Below are 6039 nucleotides of genomic sequence, written 5' to 3'. Positions count from 1 at the left end.
ATTGAATCGCCGATTTTCCTACCAAATCGTCAAGTCCATACGTGTCTAGATGTCGGGGAAAACCCTAACTAACTCGTCGAGTCCTTTTAGTGACTCGCCGAGTTCATGCAAAATCAAATATGGGAAACCCTCATCCGACTCGTCGAGTCAGCTAACCAACTCGTCGAGTTTGTGCAGTCCTTTACTTAGACATATGTTTTTAAGCCACCGCGAAGCTCCATATTGTAGATTAAATCTTCTAGGACATGGTTTCCACATAAAGTTGCAAACTTTATGTGCATGCATGGTCCTAAATGCCAAAACTAGACTAAGGGAAAGGTTAATTCAAAAGAAAAGGTCCATGCTTGCCAAATCTCATAACTTTATGGCTATAGCGACCAAGGGAAGTCGAGATCTGAAGTTACAACTTCAGATCTTATCCCAATACTCGAAATGTAACAACCCGATATTTCAAGTCAATGTAATCGTCTAAAGTCAAGTATTGTAACCTATTTTTGAAATAATAAAATTTAACATCAAAAAATGAAATGTTCAAACATCTTAATTAGGATGTATAAAGATAGATATCATAACAAGGTTTTCGGAAATATAAAGAACAATAAAATCCGAGTTATAACGAAGAAGTTATGACCCACCGAAGTTCCGAGTCAGAACCGGCATGACATTATGTGTCATAAAAAGTGAGTTTTCAATAGAATGCTTTTTAGGTGACACAACCTAAACGAGAATTGAAGATCTCGTCAATAGTAGTGCCACAGTAAAAATACAAACGAAAACGGATGTCGGATAAAAAAGTTATGAATTTTTAACGGACTTTTCTTGTCCCGTCCTGTTAAAAATATAACATTAAAAATAAAGTCAAAATTAGCCAACGGAGTCTAAACGATAGTTTTAGAGTATAATCTCACCTACGCGTGGATATAAAGAACGTCAGAAACAGAATTCGTATGCAAAAGATATGAATTTTTTAAATTCTGGGCACACACTTCGAAGCTTATCCAAAGGGGAACGCCCCGCATTCGCACACACATGGTCCGAAACCGACCACGTCACCCTGTGCTTCGAACGACAGCCACATTTCTCGCACATCGACACATCCGAAGTCCGGAAATCAATCAGAGGACACGTTTCATCGAACGCGCCGTGTACGAGGAAAGCCCTGCACTCCAGAACGCGTACCGCTCGTCGCTGGAACGCCCAGCGTAATCTGAGGATCTAACCAAGTATAAAAGTGAAGCGGGGTCTCTAGGTTTGGTTTACAATTTTCATCCTTTCTCTTATATTCCTCACTTTTAAGCCTCTCGAGAGTACCCCGACGCCCCGCTCACATATCCAAGTTCAGACGAAAGCCTGAAGCCCCGAAATTCTCGAAAAGCTAACTTCTTTCCAATCGAAGTGTTGCCCACGTGAAGCCCCTTTTTTCATCAAATCATCACTTTTACCAAGTGATTTCATACCCCTATTTTACATGTCTTTTCTACATTTTTAGGGGGGAGAATACAAGTAAACACACAGATAATTGTGTTAAAATATCAATCTTTTGCTATAATTTTCTTACAGTTGTTATAATTATTATATGAAAATATTAGCATGTAAAACATCTCATGATACCATTTTACCCTTTCGGGACAAAATAATGTTTATATATAAAAATATGATTTATTTTTATGTCTTTATAAACATCACAAAAATATTACATTCGAAGGGCACGGTACTGGTGCAACACCAACACTGCCACCACCACCTCCCCAATATGATCCCAACATATTGCAATCTGCTATCACTGCAACAGTAACAGTTGCACTGTCTGAAGTAAACCCTAACGGCGTAGGAAGGGATGAAAGTAATCAACCTACTAATACAACGCCGTTCCTACGATTGGACACCGCCACTTTACAAGCTACATTCATAGCTGCGGTGGCAGCCATTATGGCATATAAGAACTCTGTCAACTCAAGTACGAAAGGAAATGAAATAAAAAATCCTAATCAAAGAAACAATCGAAACCACCTACAAGTAACTACTTGTAAGAATACCCTGAGGTGCAAACCTAAGAACATGAAACGGAAACCCTGGAGCGAGAGGAGGAGCAAATCAACTCAAATAAACACCAAAAAGCAACCAACAATCCATACCCCCACATACCCTATTACCTCCGCACCGACAACACCATATCGTGGAAACATTCCGCACTGCAACAAGTGCAACTACCATCATAATGGAGTCTGCCAGATAAGGTCTTGCAATAAGTGAAACAAGAGAGGACACACCGTCAACCACTATAGGACCCCGTTCCAATACATCACTGCAACCACCAATGCCGGAACGAAGCGAACTTGCTATGCATGTGGTGAGACAGGACATTTCAAGCAAGATTGCCCAATAGGGAAGAATAACAAAGGAGTAGGAAGAGATTAAGCATCAAGATAGAAAGAAACAACCAGGAAAGCCATTAAGAATTTTGGTATGTCCCAAACAACAATAACTCTACTTCGAAGTTCACTACAATTTTTGCCAGTAAATTTTATATTTCTCTTTCAATCGAACAAAATCTCAAACTTTTAGTAAGACACCTTGTAAGTGAGTTATAAGGGTTGCGAGTATACTTTAAGGTTTTATTAATCAAGACCTTGTAGGTTGAGGGTGAGTGATTCCGCTTCATCTTTTGATCCCTGTCTAGTAGGTATATATTACGATAATTCATCATTATCTGAACGGCCGTCAGCTAATAGTCGCTTGACGACATACAAGATTCGTAATAGTAATGACAAGGATAAAACTAAAAACACACACGTAGGGTGCACTATTTCACTAATGAACTCTCTTCCCGATCGGCTTCACACCTATTAAGATAAGAAGTTCCTAAATAACTTCTAGAAATAGGTTGGCTTGGTCTTCACCACACCATTTGCATGTACTATGAAAAGACTCCTCGCATTAACCACCGGCTAATAAAACTCTTGTAATTGCACTCGATGAAATCGAGCTTAACGAAAACCTTAACCTTGTGGAAGAACCCGTCGAGATCATGGATAGGGAAATCAAACGAACTAAACAAAGTCGCATATCGATAGTGAAGGTCCGCTGAAATGCCAAGCGGGGACCTGAATTCACTTGGGAACGAGAAGATCAGATGCAACAAAAGTTCCCGCATTTCTTCCCTTGTCCATAAACACATATCTTGTAAATTAATTTCGGGACGAAATTCCCTCTAACGTGGGGATGATGTAACAACCCGTTATTTCAGATTATTGTAACGACTTAAAAGTCAACTTTTGTAATCTCTTTTATGAAATAATAAAAGTAGCGTCAAAAATAAGGTGTTCAAAAAGCTTAGTTTAAGTATACTAAATGATAGATATCGTAATAAGATTTCCAGAAATACCGGTAAAACGCTAATAAGCGTAAAATGCGAAGTTTCGATAAAATACTTTTCAGCCTTAGGTTTCTAAATAAATGTCATAGGAATCGTAAAACCATGAACGTACATAAAAAGAACGCCCAAAATCTGACTTCATATGAGGAAGTTACGATTTTTCGAAGTTTCAGAATAACAGTAGACAGCTAAAAACTCGAAATAGAGATCGAGCAATTTTTAGCCGACGCAACCTAAACGAAAGATGAAGATCTCAACAAAGGCATCGCAATGGTAAAAAGACTGACGAAAACGGACATCGGATGGAGAAGTTATGGATTTTTAACGGACTTTAATGGTCTCGGCCTATTAAAAATATATTATTAAAAATAAAGTCAAATCTAGCTGACAGAGTCTAATGAAAGTTGTAGAGTACAGTCTCACCTACGTGTGGATATAAAGAACATGAAAAACGGAGCTCGTACGCAAAAGTTACAGAATTTAGAAGCTGGAAATCCAAATTACGTCCAGCGTAACTTGGGTTACGCCCATCGTACTCAGACGCAGAGCCCCGTCCCATCGGCTAGTAGGCTAGCTAGACTCGAGTCGTAAGCGCTGACGACTCCGGAGTACGCCCAACATACCCAAGAGTGCGTCCAGCGTACGGGGGTGCTCCAGCACTGTAAATAGAGTGCATGAGCTCCAGATTTTGGCACCAATTCTCAATATCTCTCTCACTTTCACACTCTCTTGAGCTCCAGAAGCTATCCCAACACCCACGATTCCATACCTGAGCCCCGACGGAAGTTTTACGCTCCCGAGAATCCCGAAGAAGCAGCTTTCTCCAGTCGAAGTTCTGCTCGATTCTCGTCTCACCCTCTTCAAACTAATCAAGTGAGTACATACCCTCTTTTCTACCATTTTAAATGCTTTTGAATACTTTTACTATTATACGGGGGAGAACACAAGTAAAAACATAACTTTACTCGCTTGAAAACATCGAACTTTTGGGTATACATTACATGACATTTATAAAACTATTGAAGTGTTTAGTTAACATGTATACATCCTACTTTACCCACTTTTGGGATACAACTTGGTTTTTAAATGAAAATATGTTTCATTCACAAATACATTTGCGATTTCATACCAAAAGCGAACATTTCAACTACAACATTTTATATTCATGGGAGTATATACATTACTACTATGGTTTTGACAATACTATGGAAAAACGATAACTTTACGAATACAAACATACTCTTTGTGATACATGACTTAATTGAGAATTCGTGAGACAACATCTTCAATATACCTTTCGAGGTGCTATAGTAAGTCCTTTCTTATAACCAGAATCTCCCATCTGGAGAGCGTGGCAAGTGTGTATAGATCTATACGGGACTAATGATCCCGCACCCTGACTGCTAGCTACAGTCCGCGGGGTGACAAGTGTCATAACGTTTCGACGCTTGAAAAACGTCACTACAGGCAAATATGAAAGTATGGTTATTGGAACTCACCGAATATACGATTAATGTAGTATTACGTTTTTACGGGAAAAGTAATATTTCATTTTACTTTTACGTACCTCAACAATCTTCATGTAGCTTTGTTGTTATAATAAGACTACGCAACAACATTTTTAGCATGGTATAATGCTTACAGTTACGGTCTTGAACATATAAAGACTGCATTTACGGTTTAGGAAAATAAGGGATTTTCCTGTTTCAATACATACATTACATGCATAAAACGATTTACTACACGACTTGTAAGAAAATATGGGATTTTCTGGAAATACATACACGAACTTTCGAATGGCATGCATTTACTACTACATATGAACTCACCAATTTAATTGTTGACTCTTTTTCTTTGAAATAACTTGTGTTCTCAGGGAATCACTAAGGCAAATTGTCTGCAATCTTTTGAAGATTAACGCAATGACGTTACTTGCATATTTTTGAAACATGATTTGTGTAAACAACTTTTGAACTTGTATTCAATACAATCATGTAAAATTTTCAATTTATGTAATATGGTGGTGTGTACTTTTTTTACTATACAATCGTTGTGATATCGGATATGACGTCCTCTGCCCCCGAACGTTTCCGTCGTTCAGGTTTGGGGGGTATTAGACGTGAACCTAGTTGTGTTTAATCTTATTTTCTTTCTTTTGATTTTCGAGCATATGATTTAGGAGGGCCATTTCATATATAAAGTTTCAATCACAAATTTTCATTTTAACATACATTTTGTGTAATTTTGATTTTGAATGACACTTTGTGTGTTTTTATAATTATTCAACAATTTCATCCACACAATATAGAACAACAAGATAATATGGTTATTTTTTATCATTCAGCACAGTCACTCAAATATACAATCAAACATCATGGTTTTTTTCCTAATCAGTAAACTTTCTCAGACAACAACTATCAAACGGGTCCTAACCGTCGACCTTAGTATTTACACAATGTTTACACATTATGACATGTAAATTGTGATAGTATTCAAATATTTCAAGGCTATAACATCCATAATGAATGGTTGAATGACATAGAATGCTTAATTGACATTCAAAAGATTAACCTTAAAAATAGTAGGTCTATTTTTCACATACAATGGATTTAATATTCAATGCCCATAGAACAGTATAATGTGAAGAAACAATTTTTGTTTTA

Source organism: Lactuca sativa, chromosome 1 (assembly GCF_002870075.4).
Source record: "Lactuca sativa cultivar Salinas chromosome 1, Lsat_Salinas_v11, whole genome shotgun sequence".
NCBI classification, from domain to species: domain Eukaryota; kingdom Viridiplantae; phylum Streptophyta; class Magnoliopsida; order Asterales; family Asteraceae; genus Lactuca; species Lactuca sativa.
Note: the sequence above shows the minus strand (reverse complement) of the source record.